The 25,705-nt window shown below is 37.9% G+C and overlaps 1 long non-coding RNA gene and 1 other non-coding gene across 2 annotated transcripts in view; both read left to right on the top strand.

Annotated features, from left to right (window-relative positions):
- Nucleotides 1-23,123, top strand: part of LOC134291443 (uncharacterized) — a 388,672-nt gene extending 365,549 nt beyond the window's left edge. The window contains exon 2 of the long non-coding RNA XR_009999091.1: nt 22,699-23,123. This is a non-coding gene — a long non-coding RNA (uncharacterized LOC134291443). The remainder of the gene's footprint in view (nt 1-22,698) is intronic.
- On the top strand, nt 1,014-1,085 carry Trnae-cuc (transfer RNA glutamic acid (anticodon CUC)). Its single transcript has one exon. It is a non-coding gene; the product is annotated as a tRNA-Glu (tRNA).
- Nucleotides 23,124-25,705: the final 2,582 nt, after the last annotated feature.

Genomic DNA, 25,705 nt, shown 5'->3' with positions numbered 1-25,705 from the left:
TCTGTGGCTAGTAATTCTAATATTTTTCTAGATGCTAGTCCTAGTTGTCCTGCACCGAAAAACATCAAGAGATCATCCGAACACTGTTTGTATTTTCCGGAAAAATCAAAAGAGAAAATCGATGAAGAGAAATCGATCATTGTAGATACGCTTGTATGATACTAAACGCGAGATATGTTTTCAGTTTGAATGAAGTTAGGGTAAACATCGATTTTCGGATAATGGTGTTCGCATGCGTGGGCGGGCTGCTGTTAGGCCCTACGAAGCATGTTCGAAAAAAAGCACAAGACCTCTCCTCTCAAATGTTGCTCCAGATATAGCTTCGATTACTTTAACCAGTGTGCACATTTTGTCAAACATTCCATTTTCTATTTCCATCGAATTGAGCCAGCACATGGTCCAGACGCCAATGCTATTGAAACTTCAGTGTACAGCTTCTGTTCACTCGCGTGGGTACATTCGCACCCTAGATAAGGTAATTAATTACCACCAATATCAACAACAACAACAGCCCATCCCACCACCCGCCTCAATCGCCAAATATGTATCCTCAAGTCCCGATCCGGCCTAAAGTCACGCTAAATAACGATGCGAGCTGGCCAAAACGAGAGCAACGTCGCGTCGGCGATGAAAAAGGTCGCTGAATAATAAATCATTTTGGCCAGCAGCAAGCGCAACAACAGCAGCTCACCATAGGTGCCTCTACTGAGAGCTCGTTGGCGCACACCGACACAGTCTCTCGTAAGGCGCATAGGGACCTACCTATTTAGCGTAGAAATGGATTCGGGTCTTTTCGAAAGATGTTTGTCATGAAGGTGATGGAAGGAGATAACAATTATTGTTCGTAATTAGTCTCCTTTTCTGAGTTCTTCCCATGGAGATGCTTGAATGATACATAAGTTGTCATGCTACATGGTCATGGAAGAATAAAACACATTGAAATGACGAAACTTGATATTCACACGAAAATTCGATGGAATTTTTCGGACATATAGAACTCGGCCTTCAACAAGTCCCATATTGTCTAGTGGTTAGGATATCCGGCTCTCACCCGGAAGGCCCGGGTTCGATTCCCGGTATGGGAAACTTTTTTTTTGTTCGCTGTGGTTTTCGAATTGACCTGCGTAGTTATTTTTATAACTTGGTTTGAAGAACGTCTTTATTGTGTGAAGTTTGACAATGGAATGGGTTTGAATAAAATACATAACTTAATAATAGACTGCTGCCACAGACAAACAGACGTATCACTTGGAACAAAATGCGATAAAAATCATCGTCACGCAAACATAATCGCCCAATGCTAGTTATGCTGTAGTACGCAAACCCACTGAGTAGATGGCGGTAGTGAGCAAACGTCAAACAGGAGCAAAAGCGATGCGAGCGCCATGAGCGAGCGATTTGCGAACTACGGAATATTTGAATAATCCGTTAAAAAGGGAAACGATGGGAAGTGAGTAGAGTGAGACGTCTGTTTGTCTGTGCTGCTGCGATCCCTTGAAACGATTGCTTCAGGTTGCTTGGTCTTCACCCCTTCTCAATCGTTTATTCCGAGATTACATCGCAGCTTCTGGAAACGTGTCCAGCGCCTTGGTGAACATGTCCGCAAGTTGATCTTGAGTGCTCACTGATTCTATCAACAATCTTCTAGCTTCTAGGGTAAATGTACCAATAGTGGTGCTATTAGTAGCTCCTTGTACTAAAATAATTGAATAAAATTGATAATACCACAAAATGAAAAGTCTGAAAACATTAATCGGTAGCTTTTCTCTTAAATTTGCAAGGAAAAATGTAAAAACCATTGTTTGTTTCAATTTTTGCTAATAAATCACTTGCACCAACTAACAAGTGGTTTTTAACATTACTGCCGTGAATCGCAAGTCAGTCCCATATGTAAAAAGTAGGCATTGAGAAAATGGACTCTAAAGTTTTTAAATTCGATTTCTATGTGAAATTTGAAAAAAAATGGCCATAAATTGAACACTTCTGCGATCATCGTGAAACTTTCACAAATTGTTTCAAACATGAAAACGTAACTGCGAAAAATATAAAAGTGGCTGAAATAGTGTTGGGTTTTGCACTGCAGGGTACACAAGTTCGTAATGGGACTGACTTGCGATTACTTTTCATTATGGGACAATTTGACTTGGTGTTGTTTTTCGATTTTGCTGAACAAACTATATATTTTTATTCACGCAGCTGAAAGATCAGCCGAAGAAAGATCGAAAACTGCCATTAGCTCAATTTTGCCCAAAATGCAGATGGGACTGACTTGCGATTCACGGCAGTATAGGTACATGGCTCCTATTATGGAGGTAAAATTTAACATTGGTTCCTATAGTGGTGCATCCCATTGAATTCTTATGGGACCCACCACTATAGGAACACTGCCACCACTATAGGTGCAAAGGAGCAAAAAAGTTAAGGAAAATAATTATTTAAAAAAGGTTTTCCGCCAAATCCTGAAGACAAAATTGAATTAATGTTATTAATTAGGTATGATGCATCTATTAAAAATGCCATTTGCAAGCTTTTTGGTCGAAATAGTGCTAAATTGCCACTACCACCACTATTGGTACTACCTCCACTAAGGGAGCTTTTACCCTATATGGTCGCGTATAAAATGATGCTTCACATCGATATGTTTACTGCGCTTCGTCTCGAGGTTCCTGGTCATACCAATACATCCACGGTTGTCCTCGTAGATTACAACAGGTTTCACGTCCACATTCAGGTCTCCGAGTATTCCAGTCAACCAAATCCCTTCTGATGCAGCAGAGCTTAGAGCAACGTATTCGGCTTCACTTGACGATGTTGCCACGGTCGTCTGCTTCTTACTTGACCATGATACGGCAGCACCGAAGACCTTGAATAAATATTCGCTCACCGATTTGCGATCGTCAGAATCGTCTGCCCAATCAGCGTCGGCAAATCCCATCAGTGGTTCAGCAGCATCTTTGCGTTTGTACTCCAAACAGAGTCCGCAGGGCCCTTGTAAATATGTACCGAACAATCCGCTTCAACGATTGCCAATGAAGATCTGTTGGGTTTTGTTGAAAGCGTCCCATGTAGCTAACGGGGTAACAAATGTCCGGACGCACACACAACATAGTGTACATCATGCTGCCTAACAGTTCTCTGTACGGTTCCTTCGTTCTTGTTCCTTCCCGCGTTAGTTGGAGTCCTTTCTCCATCGGGGTTTTGCAAGGGTTGCAATTCACCATGCCAAATCGCTGCAGAATCTTGGTTACTTGAGCCTCTTGTGATAGTTGAAGTGTTCCTTCGGCGCGGTTGTAGGACAGCTTCATTCCGAGGAAGTGATTAGCCTCACCACAATCGGTCATCTCGAACACGGCAGAGAGTTCGTTCTTCAATTTTAGAATCGATTTCAGCTTCCGTCCAGCTATCAGCAAGTCGTCAACATAGATGATGACACATAGTTCGTCGTCCGCATCGCACTTCGTGTACAGGCAGTAGTCGTGGCATGACCTGATGAACCCTATTTTGAGCAGCTGGCCATTCAACCGCTCGTTCCAGCAGCGTGGGGACTGCTTCAACCCGTACAAGGACTTGCATACCATTTTTCGATCAGCTTCCACGCCATCCGGAACCGCCATGTAGATATCCTCTTTTAGAGCTCCATGTAGAAATGCTGTCTTGACGTCCTGGTGGAACAGGAAACGATGATGAACGCCGACAGCCAGAACAGTGCGAATCGTGGTTAGTTTGGCCACAGGAGCAGAGCTGCCACATTACCTGTATTCCGTACACGAAAAAAGTTGGCACCCCCTCGTTTATTTTACTGCCTCAAAGTATTTTACTAGGACTGAAAGCTTAAAAAATAGTTCCAAAAATATACTATTTTATGAGTTAACAAACTTGTTCCATTGCCTTGCGGTTTAAAAATAAACGAGGGGGTGCCAAATTTTTTTTTCGTATACAACCCTGTATGTGGCAGCTCTGCACAGGAGCGTAGGTCTCTTCATAATCGATGCCCTCGCGCTGCAGGTACCCTTTCACTACCAATCGGGCTTTGTACCGGACCTTCTCACCATTTGCATCCTCTTTCACTCGGAATACCCATTTCGATCGGAGTGGTTTGACATCTTGAGGACAACGCTGCAGATTCCACACACGGTTCGTCTCCATTGAATTCAGTTCGTCTCGAACGGCCTTCAACCATTGGTCACGATCATCTCGACCCTCGATATCGTTGTAGCAGTTGGGAACATCTGTAATGGATGACACGGCAGGAACAGCTCCATAACCCGTGAAGAAATTAAGAAACTTACCAGGGAGCTTGCGCTCCCGTTCGCTACGCCTCAGCAACGGTTGACCCTCATCCACGGATTCGTGCTGTTCTATTTGCGAAGGAAACGCCCTGGTTTCTGCGGTTTCGTCGTTGTCAGAGTCGTGATCTTCAACAGCATTCTCTTCGATATTTACGGTCCGTCACGGATGCCTTCCCCCTCTTGCTCGGGAGGAAAGTACATCATCAGCGGCTCATCATTTCTGGTTTCGGGGAATTTTTCGTACGGAAAACAGGTTTCGTCACACTTTACGTCTCGAGCAATAATGATCTTCCTTGCATCACGGTCCCACAGTCGGTAGCCATTGGGAGCATAACCAACCATCATAGTTTCCCGGCTTTTGGCATCCAGTTTCTTTCGTTGTTGTCCAGGAATCCAAACACACGGAGCTTTTTCAAGCACGGTTTGCTTCCATACCAGGACTCAGCAGGGGTAAACATCTTTGGCAGGGCTGCAGTCGGACTTCGATTGATGAGATAGACGGCGGTGAGAACCGCCTCAGGCCACAACTCCTTCGGAAAGCTTGCATCGATCAACATGGCCCGGACCTTCTCGACCACAGTTCGGTTGAACCTTTCCGCAACGCCATTTCGCTGTGGCGTATATGCCACGGTTGACTCGATTTGGATGCCCTTTCTGCAATAAAATTCTTTTTGTGCGTTTGAGCCATACTCATGTCCTTGGTCCACTGTTAATCTTGAAATCTTCAAGCCAAATTACGCTGTTGCCATAGCCTCGTATTCATGGAACTTGCTGAACACTTCGGACTTCCTTCGCATCAGATAGAGCACCGCAAAGTGGTCGTCGATAAAACTCACAAAATACCTTGATCCGTCCCAAGCCGGGGGGTCGATGGGACCACATATAGGGTCTGGGACCATTTGGGCAGAAGCACCTATTTTGGGCACTTGCTGCTATAACTCAGTCAATTTTGAACCGATTGACATAATTTTTGAGATACGATCAGATACGCACAGTATCTAGTCATGTACACAAATTGAAGCCAATCGGTTTGAAATTGACTGAGTTACAGCAGCAAGTGCCCAAAATAGGTGCTCCTGCCCAAATGGTCCCAGACCCTATCTGAGTGAATTCGTTCCAATGGTCTGGTTGATGGATCACGAGTTCCGCTAAACAGGTAGAGACATTGCTTCCCTTGTACACAAGTATCGCAGAAGCTCAACTTGCCTCCACGAAAGTCAGCACCAGTTACCAGAGTGTTTGACGCCATCGTCCTCATTCCTGGTTCGCTCAAATGCCCGAGGCGTCGATGCCACAGCGCGTCCGTTTCCGACACACACAAGCTTGCGGTTGGCCCTTCCAGATCAATCTCCAGCTCATATTCTTCATTACACCAACAAAGCTAGCCATGAAAATGTATGACACTTCTCAGGTCATTTTGACAGACCACACACGTGCACGAAAAAGACGGATGCTAGATTCCATTTTATCGATCTTGTTGCCGTCCTTTTCATGCTCATGTTACATTTGTCAAAATGACCTGTGAATTGTCAGTCATTTTGAGGTTAGGTTCGTTGGTGTAATGAAGAATAGTGCGCCTCTCAGATTTGCGGTTGCTATGGTTTCTCCGTCCTTAGTCAGAACTGCTACCTTACCGATAAAACTCACCTGAACGCCAGCCATTCTTTATTACACCAACGAACCTAACCTCAAAATGACTGACAATTCACAGGTCATTTTGACAGTTGTAACATGAGCATGAAAAGGACGGCAACAAGATCGATAAAGTAGAATATATGATCCGTCTTTTTCATGCATGTGTGTGGTCTGTCAAAATGACCTGAGAAGTGTCAAACATTTTCATGGCTAGCTTCGTTGATGTAATGAAGAATTACCAGCTTCTCTACGGACATAAAATTATCGCACAAATCCGGGATGTACAACACCTCCTTCATGTGCAACGGGAACTGCTGGTTGATATTGCCATGTATTTCTCCAACCGTCTTGGCCACCAGGGATTGGCCATCCTTCGCCACGTTTATGACGATGGGTTGCTTCAACTTTCGGACCGCCGAAAACGCTTCGCTTTCATTGACTAGATGGTCGCTGGATCCCGAATCGAGCATGAATACAAGTTTGCTGCTTCTCTGTTTCACATCTCCCCGGCTTGCCACGAAACATACCGCTTTCCTTTGGTTTGCAGCCGCATTGGCTTCTCCACCGGACTTCTGGCGACAGTCCTTCTTGAAGTGGCCGGCCACGTTCGCCGCATTTATGGCACTTACCCTGGAACTTCAGTGGTTTCTTCGAATTATCTCCAGAAAACGCTGCTCCTTTCATTTCGCTGGTTTCTCCGTTCCGTTTCGTTGCTTAACAGCTTCGATTTTCAGGTCTTGTTCCGGAACATTCTCCAGGACCGTTACCAGCGGGTCGTATGAATCCGGCAACGACTGAAACAGCAGTACCACTAAATCCGTTTCGTCCACCTTCGCTCCAGCTGTCTTCATCTGCCGAACCAGGTCGTCAAAAATCAGAAGGTGTGGTCGCATCGGTTCTCCTTCCTTCAACTTCAATCTGTTGAGCTGTTTCCTGATGGCTAAAATATAAACGACTCATAAAAAATTGATCATTTTCCATAACAAAATCAGAAATTGCCAATAAAAAAGTAGGGGTGGGAGCAATAATAAACTATAAAATTTCCATAAACAATTCAAAAAGTGCATAAATAATTCAAAACTTCCCATAAATAATTGATTTTCGAGCAATAAAAAATGCCAGAATTTCCACAAATCAATCAACAATTGCAATAAAAAACTATATTTTTTCCAACAAAAAAGTTTAAATTTTCCATAAATAAATCTGATTTTCCCATAAATAATTTAAAAATTCCCAATTGAAAAACATTAAAAAAGCAATTGAAAATTAAGCAATAAATACGAAATAATGAGCAAAGTAAAAGTACCGGTTGAGCCATGCGGCGAAGCCGCATAGAGGATTGAGGAACTGAGGCGGCAGAAGGCCGCCGAAGTTTCCGAAAGCCGATTCGCCGTAACTGCGTCGATTCGGTTCTAGGCAATCTACAGATCCAAGAATTTGCCCGGTATAATGCGAACAGAGATGTTATCCTTTTTTAAAGTCCGACGAGCGTTAGCGAGTTCGGACAGCAAGCGATTGTCTGTTAATTTGCACAATAGTTTCAGTTTTTCTATCATAGTTCTAAGATGTAGTATGTTCGAAATTTTTTGTTGGAAAAAATATAGTTTTTTTTATTGCAATTGTTGATTTATTTGTGGAAATTCAGACATTTTTTATTGCTCGAAAATCAATTATTTATGGGAAGTTTTGATTTATTTATGCGCTTTTTGAATTGTTTATGGAACTTTTATAGTTTATTATTGCTTCCACCCCTATTTATTTATTGGCAATTTTCGAATTATTTATGGAATTTTTTTAATTTATTATGGGACGATTAATTGGCTGCCGTTTCCTGATGAGAAGAAACTTACCATGAAGAAAACTTACGATGAAGGCCTTTGCCTTCCGATCCGCTTCTTCAAATTTCGTTCTTTCCGCTTCATCCGTTCGTGAGTTTTGTTGCCTCAAAGGAACTTCAAACTCATTTATATATTTATTATAATAGCCATTCCATAGAAAAACGATAAGGACTGTATCGGAAATTAACTATAAACGTTCACAATTGCCTGAAAAATAATCTGTTCTAAATAAACATAACTTTATTTTTGGAGATACTATATAAATCTCCTAAATAAAGAATGGCAGTTCTGATTTTCAAAAAAATAATTATTTCACTTGGACTTTTATCTCAAAGATTGCACATATGTTTTAAAATTTTGGACACCTCCTAAAAATTTAAAATTGCGAAAACTGTGGGAAAATATTAAATTTTTTCCTCTTATTTTTGCGCAAATATATTCTTTTCCAGAATGCTCATGATATAGGAAAATTATTTTCATCAAGAAAAAATCCCTCCGCAGTTTGGGGCAATTCTTAAAAATGAAAAAAAGGCCATTTTCGAGGAACTCTTTTTTTATGCGTCTTCAACGAACGATTACGCAAATAAAAATACATAAAGTTGAAAAATTGCATTTTTTTTTCGATTGGGTATGTATTTAAATCTATTAAAGATGTAGTTAAACCAGAGAACGGAATTTTATAACCTCTGAAGATATTTAAAACAGAGCGTCAAAGTTCGAGCAAAAAGTAGGTGTTTTTTGGGATAGACCATATTCTTAATGTTGGAGGTTTATCCATCCAAAATAAGAGTTTTAAAAGTCGATATTGAGTGATATGTTATGTGTACATAACATTTTTTAAATTTCTTCAAGCTGTTCTAAACTTAACTATATTGTGAAGATTTCATAGAAGAACCGGAATAAAAAGACCTACCGTGCTTCGAGATAGAGCATTTTGAATGTTTATAGTTAATTTCCGATACAGTCCTTATAGTGCATCTCCGATTGTCGTGAAACTTGGTGGGCTTGTAGTTCTTCGGAAATAATTAGACCCGCATTTTTTTATTTCGTCATTAGGGTGACCAATTTTCATATAGGGTGGTCCAAAAAATCAAGGTTTTTCAAAACTAAAAATTTTCAAAAAATCATAACTTTTGAACCATTTGACCGATTTTAAACTTCTTTTTTTTTGTTTGAACGCTATTGAATTGTAGTTTTCAGGAAAAATACGTTGAAGGGGCTAAAATGTAAAGAGTACTATGAAATATGCAAATATATTAGTTTTTTCACGTTTTCATGGTCTCGGGACCAAAGAGGTACCCTGGTTTTATATTTTTATCAGAAAATTCAGGAAATTTGGCATAACATATCAAAAAATCAGAAATGTATGTTGTTTTGTTTTTGAGATATGATTTTTTGAATATAGAGAGTCATATATTTTAGTACTAGCTACTCTAAAATTGCTTGAAATTGCAAATTCTCATAAAACTTTGCATAGTAATGCTTTTTAAAGTGATTCCTGGGGGTTTTGGTATCCATAGTATTATAAGGAATGAAAATATAATCAAATTTAAAAAAGTGTCTTGTATGGGAAAACTTGACCTTTTATTTTCAAAAAATCATATCTCAAAAACTAAAAAACATACATCTCTGATTTTTTGATATGTTACGCCAGGGGGCGCTCAACAAGCTTGAAGTTTGTATGGGAAAACGTGGCCAAATGTATGCAGAAATCTTAAGTTTGCACTTTTCGATTTTCTCTGATGTCACTTCCAACCCCGCCCCCCCCCCTCCCCCTCGGAAAAAATTTGTCGGAATTCGACATTTTGAGGGGGGACGCAAATAAATTATTTAAGAAATTTAAAAATTTAAACGTGAAATTAGTGTCGTCGAGAAAATTTCTTAACAAATTCGTTTAGTTTGACGATTTCGCCTAATTGTTTGTGTAATTTTTCATCGAATACAATTATTATTTACCATCCACCCCTCCTCGTCGAGTCAATGAGGAAAGTGACAAAAGCAGAAAATGAGAATTGTTCCGGCCTATTTCATACTATATGAATACTTATTTTGTTATCAAAATTCGTGATATCCTAAAAACTCAAATTGTTTTCAGTTAGCTTTTATTCCCTGACCGGGAACCTATGCAGTGCACGTGTTTGACTTTTGATCTGTGTTGTCTAGGTAGCAATGGGTACTCGTAAATTTGTGAATTCTACACAGGTCCACTGGTTCTTCATTGCATCAATAAACCTAACCTCAATCGCAATGTTTTGGTTTTCAGGGTAGTTGTCATGTTTGTCATATATTAATTTCCCAAATGTATCACTTATTAATTTCCTAAGTAGAATTTTATGTAATGTTTTCGACAGTGTGCAAAGACCCGGTTAAATTATTACACTGATTTAGCAAAATTCACTTATTCTTCATAACACTACTAAAGCTAACCTCCAAAATGTTTGACAGTTCTCAGGTCACTTGACGGATGTAACATGAGCAAAAAGAGGACGGCAACAAGGACGGTAAAGTAGAAGCTATTTTTTGTCTTTATCTTTATTTGTGTGTGATCTGTCAAGTGACCTGAGAACTGTAAAACATTTTTGAGGTTAGGTTTTGTGGTGTAATAATGAATAGTCCATTTACGAAATGACAACCGTGTTGATATTGATATTAACACCCACATGCTACAGTGCTACCTCCTGTCAAATTTTTATTTATGCTTGTGCGATCGGTTGATCCGAAACGTCTCGTAAAATGGTTTAATGCATTCACGATGTGTGCAAATGTTCATACTCATGCCCTTAAAATAAAATGATAGTCAATTGTTACCCTGTTTATAATTTATGAATCAGTCTAGATGTACGATGTGTGTAGCGAAATGCAGATTTAGTATGAAAATTTTCCAATTTCTTCTGAACCCTTTTTCTGATTCCTAACAACCCCCCTCTCCAAGATATTCCTTTCTAACCGGCTGGTACGTTATTACCCAATACCGTTCTCTGTCATTGACATGCACGCACACACACCCACACAAACACCCAAACCGAAGAAAAGTCAAACAGTCAATAGCTTGAATGGAGCGGAGGCAGCCCGTTTGCGTTACTTTTAGCTGTGTCCTCCTGGGGAAAATGGTACAAACTGTAAACTTGTTTTTTTTGGCTCTATGGGAAACGAAGAAAGTACTAGCAACCATGCAACTCCATCATCGCATCGTGTTGGTCAACTAAAATGATTATGTTTCGAAATTTGTTGATTTTTTTCGGTACTTGGACTACAACTCGGAGATCCCGTTTCAACATAAACGCAACACGGCAATGGCGCTAATTGATCGTGCAATCAAACTGACGAACGCTAGTGAATGACACAAAACAATTATGACAGTCAAACACATTTTAGTCAAAAACCACTACTTAAATTGGTTCATTAACAAATTATTAAACGATTCTATACCATTACCCGGAAAACCATTACCCGGAATGCCATTTACCGGAAAACCATTTACCAGAATGTACCATTTACCGCAATGTACCATTTACCGGAAAACCGTTTACCGGAAGTATATTTACCCCGAAGTAATACACTTGTCAGAGAAGAGTCACGGTGGTGCAGGGGTTTGTTGCACAGAAGTCATTGTGACTCTAGGACGTGAAATTTTCTTGCGCTGTGTTTTTGTCTTGATCCCTGTCAGAATTTCGGGGTTGCTGGATATGAAATGAACAAAGTTTTTTCATGCGTCGAATTACGATGGTGGTTCGACGATTTCATTCTACTGGGTGGTGAGAATTGGTTGCAGCAGAAAAACAAGGTGTCAAATAGCGATGTGGAAGTTGGTGCACATATGGAAACTTCCCTGAATAAGAAGGAGGTTGTTGCATGAGGCCACTTCTGCAGATAGTACTGAAGAAAGACCCAAGGAAATATCTGATCCATCTTTTACGGATAACGGAAACTGAGCAAAAATAACTTTTCGGAGACGACCACATTGTGAAGATCCCATGCCAGGAGTGTTTAGCACAGAATGGAAAGAAATCGAGGAGAGGATACGATCGTCAGACGAGATGGAGCTTGGTGAGATCTTTCTGATTTATTCTTTGCACACTCTATTATTATATGTTCCCTATCTATGGAATATCTATTCGCTATTCAGTTCTGGACGCTTTCTAAGTTGATGATGGGATTTGGTGTCTATTTCTTCACTTCCGCTTAACTCGCAAACCTGGTTTTCCTATATAGTTGAACCAGGTTTAATACACAGGCGGGGTGAAGAAATCGCCCCTTAACATAAATATGCTTGCAAGGACTTGGCCAGGTGTGTGGCGATGAGTGGGTCTATGATATTGTAGATAGTAGCGAAAACTGCAATGGCAATGGATATACTTATCTTTGCAACTCCATCCACGATTTGTGCAAGTATTCATGCTATGCTATGCTAGTCACAGTGACTTCTGCACAACAAAACCCTGCGCTGCATGATTCTTCTGTGACAAGTGTGTTACTTGGGCCGTCTACTCCCGTTGGTTTGAATGACACCTCATGCAAACCAACGGGGTTCATTTTTAATTTGAACTTCTAGTAACTCTGTGGGCATCGAAAAACACACTAATGGTAATCCTTTTTGTTGTTTTGTTTTGATTCTGTGTTTCGTTTTAATAACGTTTGAATAATTTTTAGTTTAAACGATGTGCAGATAAGCGGGGGTCAAATTAAAAATTGTTCTGATTTGATGCGGTCAAACCAACGGGGGTGGATGGTACATGTGTGTGCATGTCCAGAAAAAAAATGTTTATGAGAACTTTGCCCCTACCATACTGTATACCGTATAGTCTATATTAAGTCATGTACATAGTTACTGTTTCTGAATGCCAATCCAGACAGGAGGTTTAATTTTTAGTCCAACCGGAGATCATTGCATGAGGCATTTTTTTTTTAATTTCCTCGATGATTATTATGACATTGATTGGTAATGGTTGATTCAGATTATGCAATAATCTAGTTAAAATTGAAGAACTCAATTATTATTAAGCCAAATAGTCATCAGGCTAGTTCAAAGTAAACTGAACGAGAACAAGCATCGAAAGAACAGCCTGTTGCCAGAAGAAGGGCAAATATCTAAGAGTGAAATTTACAGTATGTTCTTCAAATAATTCTGTAACAGGCTTAGTTGAAAGAACAACACATGTTTGAGAAAAGGAAAAATATCAGACAAAGTTAATAGTTTTGCTGATCACGTTTGCAACGATGCAACTAGATGAAATTAAAGAAGGGCAAAAATCCTATATAAAAAACAGCAATTTCCAATAAATAAGATGGTAACCAAACAGCTATATAACAGTGTAAGTCAAAAGAAAAGCCCATTTTTAAAGAAGGAATAACACTAGATGGAATTAATAGATTGGTCGCTAACCAATTCTGTAACGTAACATCGTTAGAAAGAACAGCCAATTAGTTGAGGAAGGGCAAATCACCTATACAGTAAACAGATCGACTGCCAATAAACTTCATAAATGAACCTAGAAGCACAATCTTCGACGAAAGGATGAAAATGTCATATGGAAAAACAACAGTTTGCCAGTCTAAAAATGTTCATTCAGCTCAATCTAGTTTTAGTTCCATAATCTTGAAAAAATATTTAGAATATAGTTTTAATGCTTGATTTTTTTGAACTTGATCAACAACTGATAAAATTAATCGAAATAAGAAACAAAGTATCGGATCATGTTCAAAGACACCAAAACATCTTCTGAGATCTTAGGTTTTTCTAGGCCTTTTCGGGAAATGGGGCATTCCGGAAAATGGTTTTCTGAGAAATGCATTATTCCGGAAAATGTCTTTCCGGGAAATAGTTTAGAACCGATGTAATAATAACCTTTGAACCAGGGAGGGTGTAGTCACGTCAAACTCGAACAAACTACGCCTACCTAACATGCATCGAGCGGGCCTTCCCAAACAACACAATGCGATTTCGCGGGCCATCCCCATCGGCAACACAAACTGATTTCCAAGCAGGATTCGACCAGGCCCCAGGTCGCATTGCCAGTCGACACTTACACACTCGCAAAAGATGAGCAGTAGGCCTACCTTGCCGCTTGCGGATCCCCTGCTTTGAACTCTATGATTATAACAGTAAACCTTGTAAGAACAGCCTATGTTAAAAGAAGGGCAAATATCTGCTGGAAATATAAGCAATCACATTCAGCACATTGTTTATAAACTCGTTGATATATTACATGTATTTAAACTACATGACAGACGGAGCTAACCAATTTACTGCTGATTATAATTTGGCGAAACTACTGTTCAGCTAAACGACCGGATCATGGTTTGGGTCAAAAGATGGCCGGTGCGAAAGGCATGGTCTTGATACCGCTGTGCAATCTGGAAACAAGTTTCGGGAAAAAATCTTTTCCGATAAATGGTTTTCCGGTAAATGGTTCATTCCGGTAAATGGTTCATTCTGGTAAATAGTCTTTTCGGTAAATGGTTTTCCGGTAAATGATTCATTCCGGGTAATGGTTTTCCGGGTAATGTCGTAGAACCGTTAAAACAAAGACACTATAACACATTAAGACACGAATAAAGACAAACAAGACCAGACAAGATATATGTTTCTACACCCTACATCCCATGTCTGAGCGAAAACAATTAAACATTAAATTAGCCTACTAACCACGTAAAACAAAAGAACAACAACAAAACAGACAATATTTAGTAAACTTAAGCACCCAATCCCGTGAGAAAAGACAAAAAATGTAGTATATGCTGTACCATGCGGCTTAGACGATGGAAAGATTTACGTTGGTAGGATGTTAGCGACGCGGCTAAACGAACATAGAAATAACATAAGGAAGAAGGAAGCGAAAACAGGACTAGGGCAACACCACATTGAAGAAGGGCACAATTTCGACTTCCAGAACACCGAGATCCTGGAAAGAATTGATAACCAGGAGAGCAGAACTGTCGCAAAGGCCATCCACATAAAGCTGCTAGGGAACAACACCACTGCAAACGTACAGCGCGAGTGTGGAGGTATAGATGCAGCGTACAACGGACTAGTGTGTAAAATACGAACGTTGTCGAAGCGTACACAGCCGAGAAGAGCCCAATGACGTAATATGACGAAATAATATACATAGGAATAGGACTTAGGATTAGTTGATAGACCACAGTGCACTGTGGCGGTGGCGAACAAACGTTTTGTGTAAGTGGGTGGTACATAATTTCAAATTGTAGACCAAGAAGGAAAATTGTATAACCTTGACTCAGTAAATGTTCACAGATCTGATGATGACTGAATGAAGTACCGTCAACCCCCGTTGGTTTGACCTCATCTAATCTGAACACTTTTTAATTTGACCCCCTCTTATCTGCACATCGTTCAAACTAAAAATGGTTCAAACGTGTTTCTGCTTCTGGAACGGGGTGAAACGGAACGCAGAATCAAAACAAATCAGCAAGAAGGGTTACCAGTGTGTTATTCGATGCCCACAGAGTTACTAGAAGTTCAAATTAGAAAATGAACCCCGTTGGTTTGCATGAGGTGTCGTTCAAACCAACGGGGGTAGACGGTAGGCTGAAACGTTATTCCAAAACGATTTGGCAGTCTATGCCTAAAACTTGAAATCAATGGTGATTCGTAATGTATATTGAAATATAATAATTACATAACATTTTTTTTGTAACTGCACAAAACCCAACCTCAAACTGTTTCAGAATTGTTGATTTTTCACCGAAAAAAATCAACAATTCTGAAACCATAAGACTTAACGATGACTAATACCCCACAAACTAACCTCAAAATATTTGACAATTCTCAGGTCAATCGCTTGTCTTCGAATTTTGCGTGGAGCTGGAGACTGTCACTGAACGCTGGCACTGCTTGCTGGTTGGTCTTCCGATGGTGTTCCACGTCTGCGCCGAGCTGAGGGTGATGTCAGATGCGGAATGGTGCTGGGTCTTGACGCCATTGATATTTTTCAATACACCAACGAATCTTACCTCAAAATGACTGATAATTCTCAGGTCATTTTGACAAGTGTAACACGAGCATGATAAGGACGACAACAAGGTCGGTAAACTAGTAGATATTTTTTGTCTTCATCGTGCATGTGTGTGATTTGTCAAGATGACCTGAGAATTGTCAACCATTTTGAGGTTAGGTTAGTCTCGTTTGCCTATAGCTTGCAAATCAACCTTCCTGCCGGGTGTCTGCGTCTCTCGGCGATTGGAGGTTACAGATGAATGGCAAGGCCAAGGTTGAAGGATTCGTCATTGACATAATCGTCATCATTGAAAACTCGAATGCAGTTTTCTCGTTCAAAACTGAAATTTTCGCAGTGAAAATGTGTTCACTGTACTCCATTCTCCACCCACAATACAGTGAATACATTTTCACTGCGAAAATTTCAGTTTTGAACGAGAAAACTGCTTTCGAGTTTTCAATGATGACGATTATGTCAATGACGAATCCTTCAACCTTAAATTGATCGCTTGAAAGCTTCGAGAGTTGGAATGTTTCAGAATGCTTGCTCGATATCCCGGTCAACCATTTCACTAACTTCTTTAAAGTTCTTTATCAAAATATAAAGATTATTGACGACTATTATTTACTGATTATTTCGTTACATATGTTCAAACAACTTCATCGATCGATAACCAAACTTGAAAAATATCCTTTATCGGTCATAAGATAAAAACCTTTCCCGAAACGTTACTTTATTTCGTTAAATTCCATGTTGTCGCTGAAACTTTGGTTTACTTCATGAATATTTATCGGAATATATTCATTTTCCGATATCAACGTAACTTTGCATATTGATATCTAAACACAGAGATTAGTCACGATGCTCCTTTGGGGCCATGCACAAATTACATCACGCATTTAGGAGGGAGGGGGGGGGGTTTGCATAACGTGACGACCCATACCCCAAGTGTGACATAGGGGGGGGAGGGGGGTGACAATGGTTGATTTTTGCGTGACATAAAATGTATATCACCCCTTTATCGTTCTGTTCGGTATCGTTGGATGAAGCTTAGCAAAGGTATTCTGATACTTTGAATGACAGCAGGAATGTTTTGGTTTTGCCCGAATTAGACAAAAAAGAAACCAAAGTGAGAAACGGTTTCACTCCGCAGCGACAAAATGCTTTTTAGGGGCGGATAACGTCGCATCTCACCGGATTGCTCCCCGAGACAGCAACATACAGGGGATAGACAAAATGATCGGGACAGGCAAAATTTTCCCTTCTCAAAAAAAATAAAATAGCTGTAACTTTTCGAAAAGTGCATCAAATATTCTCAAATTTTCACTGTAAGTTGATCAACTAGTTGTGTATCAGTGGAAAAATTTGGAAAAGATCGGACTATTCTGCACGAAGTTATAAAGATTCTGAAAAAAGGTATAATTATCCGATAGCCAACTTTGAGCTGTTATATCTCCGGATTCAATGAACCGAATGCAATGAAATTTTGACCATTTATGACTTATACAGGGTGTTAGGTTCCTGAGTGCAAACTTTTTAAAGGGTGTTAGAGGACCATAAATGGAGAAAAAAATTGTTCTACGCATATGGTCAAATCTCAATCGTTACGTAGTTATTGAACTTCCCATGTTTTTGGCTCTTATTGCCTTAACTGGCTATAACTTGAAAATGGTCAAACTTATCGGAGTTTTTTTTACCCTTTTTCGAATGATTATTGAATTTTCTATCAACACTCTACAATTCGTTCTTTGACACCAAACTTCTAGCTCTTATCGATTTCTTGCAATTTCGATTTAAATGTGCGGCACAATGCGCGAAAAAGTGCTTTCCATGACAGTTGCAAATTTATGATCTGAAATACGATGTTAAAATTCAAATTGCAACAAAACGATAAGAGATAGAAGTTTGATGTCAGAGAACGAATTGTAAAGTGGAACAGGGGCCACAACTTTGCCTAAGAAAGAATTTTAAATTATTACGTATTTTTCAAAGATAATTGACAAAAATAAATTGAAACACATTACTTTTGAGCTATTTGCTGTAGAAAACTTAGTTATTTCACTAAACCAATCGATTCAAAGATGCCATTTTATAGAAAATTCAATAATCTTTCGAATAAGGGTAAAAAAAACTCCGATAAGTTTGACCATTTTCAAGTTATAGCCAGTTAAGGCAATAAGAGTCAAAAACATGGGAAGTTCAATAACTACGTAACGATTGAGATTTGACCATATGCGTAGAACAATTTTTTTCTCCATTTATGGTCCTCTAACACCCTTTAAAAAGTTTGCACTCAGGAACCTAACACCCTGTATAATGAGCTTTGAAAAAATTTTGACTTAACTTAAAATTCTTACCACGGAAGAAAATTATAACGATTAGAATATTTTTCTAGTAAAACACCAAATTTCCTTAAATTTCAACATCGTTTTAAAATTCAAAATGCTAATTATAGTTTATTTAAATTCCCTCTGTCTTGAATACAGATATGTTTTGAAAGAAACTAACAACATAGGCGGCAATTCATTGGAAAAGTAATGGGATGCATATTAAAAATAGACCAATTTACTAAAAAATCATAAAATTAATGAAATCGCTATAACTTTTTATCTTGTTAATAATTTCAAGTTCAGAGCTCATTATATAAGTCATAAATGGTCAAAATTTCGTTGCATTCGGTTCATTGAATTCGGAGATATAACAGCTCAATGTTGGCTATCGAATAATTCTATCATTTTTTAAAATGCTTAAGTATAACTTCGTGCAGAATAGCCGGATCTTTTCCAAATTTTGTCCACTGATACACAACTAGTTGATCAACTTACAGTGAAAATTTGAAAACATTTGATGCACTTTTCGAAAAGTTACAGCTAATTGAGCATTTTTTGAAAAGTGAAAATTTTGCTTGTCCCGATCATTTTGTCTATCCCCGGTATACAGAAATTTATGCTGTCGATAGGTACTTTGGAAATTTAATTGGCAGTAGGAAGCCTCACCGCCGCGTCGCCGTGTTGGATGATTCCCGTGCTCCAGCAAAACTTACTCCTGTGCAAAAGGTTGTGAAATTATGTTGATCTTATTTTATTTGTTAAATTGAGGTTTTCCAACAAAGATTCAGCTTATAAATGATGGATAAACCTTAGCTCTGTTGCACCTTTGGGAACTACCTTCAATTACTTAAGGCTAGTAGTTTGTTCGATGTTGGATATTCATATTTAAAGGCATATGCCTTTGACCAGCCATAATCTTCGAAATAGTCGTGTGACTCAGTATGTTAGCATCAACATAATACATACCTTCAAGTTTCTATGAATATAAGTTCAATTCCCAATTTAGGAAATGATTACAAAAAAAATCGCAATGCATATGCATGACCTGGAAGGGTGGGTGGTGTGGTGGTGAGGCGGTTATTTTTAGTTTTTTTGACTTTGGCAGGTCGATAAAACAGAACCCACTATTTTCAGTATCGATTTATCGTTAAAAATATTTTATGCAATTCAGTATCATAATTTCTATTTTATACTACTCATTTCAGTATCATAATGACCTACTTTTTCGTGCCGGTTCATAATACAGCTAAAATGAGTTGCATAATGAAAAATAGTTGCATAATGTTCATAATGCAACCCATTTGGGTTGCATTTTGAAAAAAAAAAAATCATTGCATAAAATTTTGTATGGAACTCGTTGCAAAATTTGATTTTTCAGCATTCTTTGTATCCATCGAACTCGGCAAGGCTCGTTGGATAAATGTACGACTCGTGTTGAAAAAATCAACTTTTTGCAACTCGTTACATAAATAACTATATGAATCGATAACGATGTGACTTTATTTTTATTTAAATTTCTTTACGAAACGATGACGATCGGTATCGATTTGTGATATGAAGGTCTTTAAAGATCGTTACCCAAGTACAGGCCCGGATTAAGGATTGTGGGGGCCCGGGGCCCGAGCGGATGTGGAGGCCCCTCAGAGAGATGACCAAAAATGTTTTTCCTTATTTTCGAACAGTACTTGAGTAATATGAAAAATAAAGCTAATGTTAGCAACCAAAAAAGGTTTTTGTGGGGGCCCCTAAAATGTGGGGGCCCGGGGCCCGGGCCCCCCCGGCCCCCCCTTAGATCCGGCCCTGCCCAAGTAACACAGAAACATTTTGAAAATGGAATAAATAAAAAGATGTTGTATAAATGTTGTTTAAGCGAGTAACAATACATCATGTGTTATAATGAAGCTCTTGTTTAGTTGGTCGTTAACTCACAGAAAAATATTTTATCGGATTTACTATGTTCGAAAAGAGTAAATTTCACAACTAAAGGGTGATACGGTCAAAATTTGGTCACCCAATTTTTTTCATAACTTTAGACTGCGTACACCAAAACAGCTGACTTTTGGACCAGTAGTGCTACATTATATGTAGCATATACCATAAAATTTTCATCAAAATCGATTGAGTATTGGTTGATATATAGATAAAACCATCGACCTACCTTTTTAAAATTTTGTACAAAGGCACTCCATAGTAAATTTTCGGAAATTTAAGGTCAGTAAAGCACAATTTTGATTATAGAACTACCAATACTGCTCCGATTTTTATCAAAATTTTACAGTATAGTACTATTATGAAAATATGTTCTTAGTAAAATTTTGAGCCATTTTGTATGAATACTTTCAAAGTTTTAGCAGTTTGAATATGAAAAAAACTGACCGGGTGCCACTTAAGCAAATATAACTTTGTAACGGCTGGATCAAATTGAATGAAATTTTTACACAACATTTTGATATGCATATTTCACATACAGAAAAATTTTCATTGAAATCGGTTAAGTATCTCTGGCTCTATAAATAAAACAGTAAAAATGTATGAATCCTCTTTGCACAAAATTTTAAAATTGCAGATCTCAGGGTTCAACAATATCTCCGCAAATACTAGACCGATTTTGATGAAAATTTTATGGTACAAGCTACATATAATGTACCATTACTGATCCAAAAATCAGCTGTTTTGGTGTACGCAATCTAAAGTTATGAAAACAATTGTGTGACCAAAATTTGACATGACTTGACAAAATTTGACAAAATTTGACCACCTAAACAAATATAACTTTGTAACGGCTGGATCAAATTGAATGAAATTTTTACACAACATTTTGATATGTATACTTTACATACAGAAAAATTTTCATTGAAATTGGTTCAGTATTTCTGGCTCTATAAATAAAAGAGTAAAAATGTGTTCTTATTTTTCAATCCTCTTTGTACAACATTTTAAAATTGCAGTTTTCAGGATTCACAATATCTCCGCACATACTAAACCGATTTTGATGAACATTTTATGGTATAAGCTACATATAATGTACCATTACTGGTCCAAAAATCAGCTGTTTTGGTGTACGCAGTCTCAAGTTATGAAACAAATTGTGTGACCAAATTTTGACCGTATCACCCTTTATATAACAACAATAGAGCATCAAATGCACAAGTTATCACAAAAATAAAAATGAAAAAGCTCAAATATAATCAACTACTCAAAGGAACTGACTCCGAGTACTGCAAGTTGAGTTCCAACAAACATCTCAGCATCCGCATAACTTAATTCTCCTGTGTTTGTGTCTTCTAACCTTTTCCCGTAAATTTCCCACCAAGGATATTACGCATATCGCGCTGCTCTTATGATAAAATCATCCAAAAATAGGGGGTAAACATCTCTGCCTTGACATCACTCCACTATCGTCATTTTCGATCCAAAACAGATTTGCTAAATATGTAAATCCTCCAGACTTCACCGTTAATATTCCTCTTCCCTCAGAGTTGTGTAGCCGATGACAAATCGAACCACCAGCGGGCTTGACCTCCATCGGGGTCTTTAGCCAATCCGGATGTGTTGCCACGTCATCTTTCACACAGAGCTGTTGGCCAATTTTCTGCATGCCGTAGATAGTTATAAGTGGCCATGCACGAACCATCCAAATGAACTTACGTTCCCGTGGAATACGGAGCGAACAAAATGCCGACGAGCTGATGGACCATCTTCAAAACAAACCAATATCAATAATGTTTTGTTGTTTTGACAGATAGAGTCCAGCTGAAGGAACAAGTTCATTATAAGTTCTAATGATGTTGTATTTATGTTTGTCGCAATACATTATCACAGCTGATGTGGTAGCATGTTTAAAAGATGATATCGAGACGTATTAAATACGTTATTACAACACAATTCAGAGTCTGTTATACAGCTGTTTTAATGATGTTGTTTTAACGTAATTTTATCTATGTCCAAAACTGTTAGTACAATTATCTAGATGACAGTTCCGGATAAAAATATGAGTATAAAAAATAAATAAAATATATACAAAAATGATTTATTCTCTCGAAACTGCTTTGTTAATTATAAAATACTCGAATCTACTTTAAGCCTTAATTTGTAACTAGTCATTGGCTCTATTTAAATATTGATTAACACATGAACTACTCTTAACATTTTTGAGCGGCAGTGTAAGCTTCAAGAAGAGCCTGCCACTAGACCTGCCATATTGTATCGTTGTGAGGATTAAACAAATTAACATGATTTTTTTTTGTTTCATGAAACACATCTCAACTCAATGGAATGGCGCTTGAATATTGAGTGGGTAGAATCAAAACTTTCACCATTTTTGCATGCAAAATAGCATTACTATTATTGATAGTCACCCATTTCATAACTGCTAATCCGAAAATAATCATGTAGGTCCATAAACTTCATCACAGGCCAATCATTTTTCGGGATGGAACAGGTAAACGAATTTACTAATTATTCTGTCAAACATTTCAAGTTTCATTTGCACTTCTGTCAAGCAACGTAGCACATGGTGCGCAATCTCAATAGTGTGTATTATAAATGAATTCTGTAAGTTATATAAATTTCAAAAACATAGTTTTGACATAAGTGAGTTCACCATGTTATATAAATGCTTTCTGCTGGCTAAATATTTTTTAAATAGCTATAGGGTAAAAGCTCCCTTAGTGGAGGTAGTACCAATAGTGGTGGTAGTGGTAATTTAGCACCATTTTGACCAAAAAGCTTGCAAATTACATTTTTAATAGATGCATCATACCTAAATACTAACATTAATTCAGTTTTGTGTTCAAGATTTGCCGAAAAACCTTTTTAAATCAATTATTTTTCTTAATTTTTTTGCTCCTTTGCACCTATAGTGGTGGTAGTGTTCCCATAGTGGTGGGTCCCATAAGAATTCAATGGGATGCGCCACTATAGGAACCAATGTTAAATTTTACCTCCATAATAGGAACCGTGTGCCTATAGTTGGTGCAAGTGATTTATTAGCAAAAACTGAAATAAACAATAGTTTTTGCATTTTTTCCAGAAAGTTTATGTGAAAAACTACCGATTAACGTTTTCAGCCTTTTTATTTTGTGCTTTTATCAATTTTATTCAATTATTTTACTACAAGGAGCTACTAATAGCACCACTATTGGTACATTTACCCTATTTCAACATAGAATGAGATTGTATAACATATGCATTTTGCTGATTTTATTTACTAACAATTGACTTTATAATAACTAATCAATACATCAAAGTTGAGTTGAAACATGTTTTGAACGTCATTATTCGTTAAATATATGTATTGAGATACATCTTATCTAACTTGCAAGATGTTTTATAAGCCGCCATTTTTTGCGCTGTTTTGTTTATATAAATATTCGATATAACGTAAAAATGCTAGAAAAAAAAAACATCGGACTAGGTATTAAACGTGACTTTTAAACAATTATATAACTAATGGTGTTACTTGGGTATAAAGAAATGTAAAGATTTTTGAAGAAATGGTTGACCGGGATATTGCCGCATATGAAGTAAAATCGTCTGCTTCTTTCTGGAAGAACGTCATTCTTCATTACACCAACAAAGCTAGCCAAGAAAATGTTCGACACTTCTCAGGTCATTTTGACAGACCACACACATGGGCATTTTTTTTTATTATCGTACAAATTGACACCAAGGTTCTCAGAATTTAATGAAATTTTTTTCACAGGTAGGGTCAAGGATGAGAAATGTACTGGAAAAAACGGTTATCGGCTGTACATTTGACATTTTTCCACACGAACATCATAGGCCCAGCCAAACTCAAACTGTTCGAAAAATAAATGTCATAACATTTTTTTCCTGCAGCCTTCTTCCTCGAAACGGTTTCCAAGCGCGAGAGCGCCAGTACTCGAGCACAACGACGACAAAAATGTCTATCTCTCCCGTTTTCGCATTTTTCTGCGTTTCAAACCGCTTCTAGACAAACTTCTTTACATGCATCACAAAGCTAGGAGTGTGCTCTAGCTATTTGTGCAAATCGATTTAAATTATTTATTAAAACAAGTCAGTTATTAGCAGTTGAACATATTTGACATTTTTCGCAATCACCCGCCTCAGCATGACTGCTCATAAATATTTTCGTGGGGAAGCGAAAACCATCAAGCGTCTGCTTGACTGCCGTCGGCGCGGCGTCTGATGGTATTGGTGCTGCCGTTGTTTTGTTTTTATTTTACTGCCAGTATCGATGAACGGAAAAGAGAAAAAAGTATTTTTGCCATCCCTGGGTAGGGTTCACATATATATGAACAAAAACAAAATTGAAAAAAAATCAGGGTCGTCTAATTTTCCGGAAAACTTCAGTGGAAACCAAAAATTATAACTCAAGAACGAAGCATCGTAGACACATTTTTTTGTGAAATCATAAGCAAATTTTCTCAGCCAATCAAAAAAAAAAAATACAAAATAAAAATTGTTTTCCACAAAATTTTCCACTGTTGAGGAAAATCGGTTGAAAACTCAAGAACGAAGCATCGTAGACACAATGTTTTTTTTTTGTGAAATCGTAAGCAAATTTTCTCAGCAATTCAAAAAATATATTTAATGAAAATTGTTTTCCACAAAATTTTCCGCTGTTGAGGAAAATCGGGTGGAAAAGTCGGAAAAACTATTTTCAAAGTCCGGAAAAATTCTCAAAAAATATATTTTTGAAAGGATATTTTATTAGCTATATTCTGTAAAATTTTCAAGGTGTGATTTTTTTTCGTTCTTTAGTTATGACCAATTCTGTGAAAATTGTCCAGATGTGCCTTATGAGCCGTTTTCTTTGAAAAATCATAACTCAAGAAAACGAAGCATCGTAGAAACGAAGTCTCTTAATGAAATCATAAGCAAATATTCTCAGCAATAAAAAATACGACGTAAAAATGTGGTCCGCGAATTTTAAATTTGTACAGCAAAGTAGTTTTTATAAGATTAAATCTGTAAAATTTTGAAGATGTACTTTTTCTTCGTTCCTGAGCTTTGACCAATTCTAGACCTCGATTTGAATAGGTCGTATGTGCTTTCGTCGATATAAAAATCGATCAGTTTATTTTAGTTACTGTAGCAATATCAATTATTTTTCGAGGACTTTTAGTGATTGAACGGAAAGCCTGTTTTGTAAGGAATCGGCTGTATGTATAAGTTTTGTTTAATTTCAACAACTTTCGCTTCAATAAGCGAATCCAACTGATCGAATTTTATATCGACGAAAGCACATACGACCTATTCTAATCGAGCTCCAGAATTATGTGAACATTGTCAGGATGTGCCGTTTGAATCGTTTTTCTACGTGAGTACAAAATATTGTAAATTAAAGATTTGTTTATGACAACGTAGGCAGTTTTTTATTCATCTGTTAGGTAGTTACAGTCTTCATAGGTAAGCCACAATGAGAGTATATTACAGGTGGGGAAGAAGAAGAGATGGCTATGTATTAGTAAGGAAAGAAAAATGTAAACACAAATAGTGACGTCACTATTTGACACGCGTTCTTATGGGAGCTCGCTTTGCTTGTAGTAGTGACATGTTTTGCACCAGATACGGATCTCACGCACACGAAATATCTTCTTCCCCACCTCTATTAGATTCTCATTGGGTAAGCCAGGCAGAGGGTATAAAATATACTGACGAATACACCA

The sequence above is a fragment of the Aedes albopictus genome, chromosome 3 (assembly GCF_035046485.1).
Source record: "Aedes albopictus strain Foshan chromosome 3, AalbF5, whole genome shotgun sequence".
Lineage (NCBI taxonomy): Eukaryota > Metazoa > Arthropoda > Insecta > Diptera > Culicidae > Aedes > Aedes albopictus.
Note: the sequence above shows the minus strand (reverse complement) of the source record. Positions and strands in the feature narration are given on the sequence as shown.